Source organism: Phyllostomus discolor, chromosome 7 (assembly GCF_004126475.2).
Source record: "Phyllostomus discolor isolate MPI-MPIP mPhyDis1 chromosome 7, mPhyDis1.pri.v3, whole genome shotgun sequence".
NCBI lineage: Eukaryota > Metazoa > Chordata > Mammalia > Chiroptera > Phyllostomidae > Phyllostomus > Phyllostomus discolor.
The window spans coordinates 14,673,797-14,680,469 of NC_040909.2; the positions used below are offsets into that span (position 1 = coordinate 14,673,797).

At 40.2% G+C, this 6,673-nt stretch overlaps 1 pseudogene; it reads right to left on the reverse strand.

Moving 5' to 3' along the window:
• Window positions 1-5,476: 5,476 nt before the first annotated feature.
• Window positions 5,477-6,381, reverse strand: LOC114502095 (annotated as a pseudogene).
• Window positions 6,382-6,673: the final 292 nt, after the last annotated feature.

Genomic DNA, 6,673 nt, shown 5'->3' on the forward strand with positions numbered 1-6,673 from the left:
TTGTGGGAGTCCTGTATGCAAGCATGGATCAACTCAGCAGGTCCCTTCATGGACTGATGCTGGAGACCCAGACAGGATGAGGTGCTGCTGATACGAGTGATGACAAAGACCAGAGTCCTCTCCCGAAATTGTAACTCCTGATGTTCCTGAGGGAAGAGGGAGTGGATAAAACACCAAACTGACTGAGATTCAGTTTCTGATTCCTGGGAGACCTGGGACTCAAGATACAAATTAAGTTTAGTTCTGAGAGGAAACTCACTGTTGACACCCATGTATGTCGTTTCTAACACCTTTAGGTAGAATCAGTCCTTTCTGATGTCAGTAAGTATTTTAGAATCTTCTGTTGTTTGTTAGGGGATGGTATTACTCGCTGAAAATAGATCAGAATACTTAAAGTACTTTCCACGCTATTACATTATATTGAGTTCACCTCAGGTAAGCTCTTGTTTTGATTGTTAATCTTGTACATTGTTTTAGAATTATGTTTCTTCCTTGAATGATGGAATTTTGGTTTGCTCGCTCATTTTGAATAAGAGATTTATGTTACTTTATAAAGGAGGCTCTCTCTCTCTCTCTCTCTCTCTCTCTCTCTCTCTCCCCCTCCCTCCCTCATTGGTTCTGCTTCTCTGGAAAACCCTAATACAGAACACATCTTTGCTTAGCTTCTTCCCTTCCTTGTCCAACATCCCTCCTCCACTTCTCCAGGGAACAACCCCCAACAAATCACTCACACTGGAATCTGTCTCAGGTTCTGGAGAACCCAACCGCAAGTCCTTCCAGTGAACAGCTCAGAGTAGGCCTGTGGACAGGACTTAAGTTGGTGGTTGGGATCTGAAGTCCAGTGGTGGTTTGGGGTACCATATATCTATCCGATTATGGAATCATGGGCTTGGGCTGGGTTCAAATCTTCGTTGGGAGTTTGTGCTTATCTTCCAGCCTACAGTGGCCAACCAGCAGTTTTTCCACCTCCCTTTGGAGATGTCCCGCCATCACCACTGACTTCAAGCCCCCCACGTTGTCTGGAGCAGTTACCCCACAGGATCTGAACTGCTGGAAGTTACTGCCAGCGCCAGGCCCCGTCACACAGGAGACCTGAGGTCTCGGCTTTGCTCACTACGTTGCTTTTTGGTCCCACCTGTGGTCCTTCCTCACAGATGCTCAACCCTATCACTTTTCTGCAATATTATTCTCATTAATGTATTATATAATTTGCATGTCACAAACGTGCAGGTTTTTAAGTGCATCATATAATAAAAGTTGGTAAATATATTTACCCAGCTCACCCACACCCAACAAGATACAGGAAATTTTCATCACCCAGATCATTCCTCTGCGTGCTGACACACTAACACACACCAGAGGCAAACACTGTTACAATGTTTTTCTCCCTGGGTTAGTTCTTGACTATTCTAGAACTTCAGATAAATAAAATCGTATAATAAATATCTGTGTCCAGCTTCTTTTGCTCAAAGTAACATTTCTGAAGTTTATCAATGTTGTTACATCCATCCATGAGTGCTGCCCTCATTTACCTAGCTGAGCAGTATTCCATGGCAAGAATATACCAGCCTTGTTTATCCATTCTCCTGCTAATGGACAAGTGGATCATTTCCACTTTTTGGTTATTAGTAATAAAGCTGTTACAAACATAATTAAATATTTTTATTGAGATGTAATTCACACACCATAACAGGTACTCATTGAAAATGTATAGTTCGGTGATTTTTAGTATATTCACAGGGTTGCGCAACCGTCACCATAATAATCTAAGTGCAGAACGTTTTCATCAGCCCAGAAAGAAACCCCACACTCTCCAGCAGTCACACTCCATCTCTTTCCTCTCCCAGCCCCAGGCAACCCCTGCTCTACTCTTGCCTCTATACATTTGCCTACCCAAGGTCGTGAGATTTATGACTAGGTATTTCTAAGAACATTACAGTTTTAGCCCTTACATTTAGCTCTGTGATCCACTTTATCTTTGTTTGGTTGGAGTAAGGTAGTGGTCCAGCTTCACTCTCTTGCATGTGGGTACCCAGTTGTTCTAACACAAGTTGTCGAAAAGACTGGTCTTTCCCCCATTGACTTATCTCGGCACCCTTGTCAGAAATCTATTGGCCGTTAACTTGAAGGTTTGTTTCTGGACTCTCAATTCTATTCCCTTGACTTATATGTCTGTCCTTATGCTGTTCTACATTGCCTTGGTTAGAGTAGCTTGGTAATGAAGTTTTGGATTTAGAAGGTGTGATTCCTCCAACTTTGTTCTTCTCTTTCAAGACCATTTCACCTCTTCTGTGTTCCTTTCGTTTCTGGGTAGAATCAGCTTGTCAGTTTTTGGAAGAAAAAGAAGAAGAAGAAGAAAACTCTTCTAAGCCAGCTGGAATTGTGACAGAGATTTTATTAACTCTGGAGATAATTTAGAGAGTATTGCCGTGTTTAAAACATTGAATCTCCCATATCAATGAGCACAGAAAATCTTTCCACTTTTTCAGGTCTCTTAATTTATTTCTATGATGTTTTCTACTTTTTCAGTATACTTGTCTTACGCTTCTTTTATTAAATTTATTTCTAAGTGGTTTTTTTTTGATGTGATAAATTGAATTGTTTTTCTTAATGTCATGTTTGGATTATTCATTGCCACCATAGAGAAAAGTCATTGATTTTTGTATATTGATCTTGTACCCTGCAATCTGCTGAATTTACTTATTAGCTCTAATCGTTTTTTATGGACTCCTTAGAATTTTCTGCATAAGAGATTGTGTTGCTGGCAAATAAACATAGTTTTATTTCTTCCTTTTCAATCTGAATGTGTTTTTTTTCTTTTTCTGACAAGAACCTCCAGTATGATACGAATAGAAGTGGCAAAAATAGACATCCTTGTCTTGCTCCTGCTCTTAAAGGGAAAGCACTCAATCTTTCGCCTTAAGTATGATGCTATGAGTGTTCTCGAACAAGCCCTTTTATAGACTAAGGTCTTCATTTCTCCTGAGTAAATACCTTGGTGTAGAATTCCTGGATCACAGAGTAGGTGTATGTTCAACCTCACAAAGAACTGTCAAATTGCTTTCCATGGTAAGTTTTGTACCCAACCGTCTTTTAAATCCCTCTTGTTATATTTCTATCTATCATGTCAATGAATTTCAGGAAACAGGAAAAGCTTCTAAACTATGAACTCCTTGCTGCACCGTAATTGGGCGGCTTCCCAGTGGTAGATTCAACAAGTCTGTGACCCTCAAGGATCTTTCAGCCCTGGCTGGCGTAGCTCAGTGGATTGAGCGCGGGCTGCGAACCAAAGTGTCGCAGGTTCGATTCCCAGTCAGGGCACATGCCTGAGTTGCAGGTCATGGCCCCCAGCAACCACACATTCATGTTTCTCTCTCTCTCTCTCTCTCTCTTTCTCCCTTCCCTCTAAAATAAATAAATAAATAAATAAAATATTTTAAAAAAGAATCTTTCAAGGGACAATTCTTTCATTTGCCACTTAAATCCATTCCCTCATAAGCTCACACTTCATCCACTACACAAACACACCCAAATTCCTCCTCAGTTATTCTCCGAAAAGGAACCCAGCTAAACCACAAAAGGTGCCACCCGAACTAACGTCTACTTTATTTGCGTGTGATATTTTCATGGTGATGCCATTAAAATGAGGAGGACTCCCTCTGACCAAGGCAACCATGAAGAGGGGGTTGTACAGTCCAGTCTTTCCCGCCCCCCCCCCCACATTTTTAAGTGTTTCTTTCATTGAATCTATGGGAGTTACATGGGTTAATAAAGTTATATAGGTTTCAAGTGTACCACTCTGTAATATGTCATCCGAGAATTCTCAGTCCAGTCTTGACGCACATCCGTTTCGTGCCTGGTTGGACTCCAGTGATGGTTTTGGTTTATCTCCTGTGTGATCAAAGGAACGCACACATTCTGCACACTCCCACAGCTATCTTGTATCCATCTGAGGCCGTAAGCTCTGCTACCCATCTCCTGGACTTATGTCAGCATCTCCTTCAAAGCACCACACGTCTTTGCAGGCAGTCGGCATATCAGGAGGCGCATCCGCCGGCTTACCTCACCTGTGAGCCTTGAGGTTTTCAGAGTCCCTCTCTGTGGTTCATTAGTCAGCTTCCCATGATCTCAGGGCCCTTCCTCTATTTTTTTCCCCTAAAATGACAATGTCTCTATTGTTTGGACAGATTATGAAAGCTATGTATGTTGTTCAAAGAAATGAAGAAGCCTAGAAATTATAAAGCACAATTTTTCCCTCTGGAGAATAGCTCACACCAATAATATCTCAAAAGACCAGGGGGGGAATGTGTTTTAATGGCTAACAGTTTGGAGTTTAATTTGAGGTTTATCATTCCAGGTTTTTGAAAGGTACTTGGACATGTCTGCATGGTAGTTGGTGTACAGCTAGAACTCATTCTCTCTAATGACATCATACTCCATAATATGAATAGACATTATTTTTGTATTACTAAATATTTCAAACATATAGGAAAGTACTAAAAATAATATAATAAGCATCCATGTGCCACTGAGTTATTAAAAAACACTTCAAAACCCAAACATTTTCCCCCATTTGTCTTTGTCTTTTGATTTTTCTTTAGGTGATTTTTTTCATGCATATTTTCATAGTCACAGAGTCAATTTTAAGAATCTTTTCTTTTATTCTTTTATGGCTTCTGAATTTTTGAGAAAGACCTTGCCCATGCCAAAATTATTCAGAATTTCTCCAGTATTTCCTATGAGGACTTCCATAGGAAATTTTTCAATTTTTGTTAAAAATTGTTTCAATTTTTACATATGAATATTTTGTCTTCCTGCAATGTAACTGTGTAACCAACGTGAGACATAAACCAAGCTTAATTTTTCTCCAAGATGACAGTTCATTTGGTCCACTTCTTCAGTAAATAATTCTTTGTATCACTCCTTTGATTTAAAATGACACCTTTGATATATGCTAATTCCCATGTAAATTTAATTTACTACTCTATTTCTCATTCAGGCCAGTTGCCATACTATTTCAATTAACTGATTAATTTAATACACCTAATAACTTATACTATGTATACCTGTATTGCTCTCCCTTTTCAAAGTGAATCTGGCTACTCTTTTCTTGTCCATTTTTACATGAACTTTTAAATCATTGTATGTAGTTTAAAAGAACCATTGCTATGTCTTGAAAAATAATGTTGAATTTTAGAACTTAACTTAGGAAAAACTGATGCTTTTTAGAACTTCAAAATTTCTTGTACAAGAACATCTAGGCCTTTTCGTTAGATCTTCTTGGTGTCCGGCAGCAGAGACTTAGAGTGGATTTTTAAAATATGTTTTACATATATTTCCTATATATCCTGTTTTGGTTTTTGAGTTCTTATATTTTGAGTTTATCCTTCATTTAATTTTTAAAGCACTACATTGGTTGAGTATTAAAGCTAAAACAACAGCAAGTAGCAAGCAGATCATGGTTATAGTCCCTCATTCATTCACTACTGTATATAAGGTGCTGGCAGGAAGTGTCATTCACTGGCTGCATTGAGTGGTCTGACCCTGACCACCAGCCTAGGATGATGTTCGTCACCCTCACATGCTTCTCCATTGTAATGGCACCGTCATTCTGGGTTTGGATCAAAGTCAACCAGCTCTACCTGGTCCATTTCATCAGTCTCTTCTACTTCCTTCCATTCAGGTAGGAGTTTTTCCAGCAAAGAGAGTTAATCAGGAGAGAGAAAGCCGTTCTTAGGCAAGTTTACCTAAAATTCAATGATTAGGCGACCCTTTCCATATGGGCTCTGATAAATTGGCATGCCTTCATTTAACACACCTGATATCTCTCCATGCTTGACAATCTCACCTGGAGGAGAGGTGCTGACTGTGGTTCAGTTGTTAAGAGTAAGAGTAGCTCCTGGCTTCTGGAAGCCACACAACGCTTCAACCAGCTGTAGGTCCATACACATGAAAAGGTCTCCTCACGGAGTGAAAACAGCATGGTCCTTCTGATCTAAAACAATGATAATATCTCCTGGCCCTAGTGCTGGTGCTTGGTCTTCTTCACCATGGAATGTTAGCTTCTGGACATCTTTCATGCCTTTGTCAATATGGACTTCTGGAATCTTCTTCTCTTGAACTATCTTCCTTCCATTGCAGCTTTGGCATCTAGCTTTAGGACTGATCCATTCCCTGTGGCCCTGGCACTCCTGCACACAATGAATTTGCTGGACCATTCCAGGTCCCAGTTGATGAATTCTTATTTGCATCCTCGTACCTCTGCAACCAAGACAGCGCTCACTGCTCCTTTCTTACCACCTCGACCTTCACATTTGTCACAAATCTCATTCTTTTGCAGAGCTAGTTTTTCTTGTTGAGCCATTATATAAATCCTCCAAGGTTACTGAGAGCTGATGCACAAGATTTTTACCTCTCCTTTTCCTCTGCATCCTTCCCCCTCCTCCAAAACACATATCAAAGGTGTCCCTAGGGGAGCCAAAACCACCACCTGCTCCACCTTCTTGAATTGCCTGATCTCCTCCTTTATCGTATAATTTCCTCTTCTTTGCAGGAGAGCACTTCATAAGCTTGAGAAATCTGTTTAACTTCTCTCCTTCATTTGGATTCTTATCTGGGTGGTACTTCAAGGCCAGCTTCCTGTAAGTCTTTTTCAGCTCTTCCTGGGTGGCAT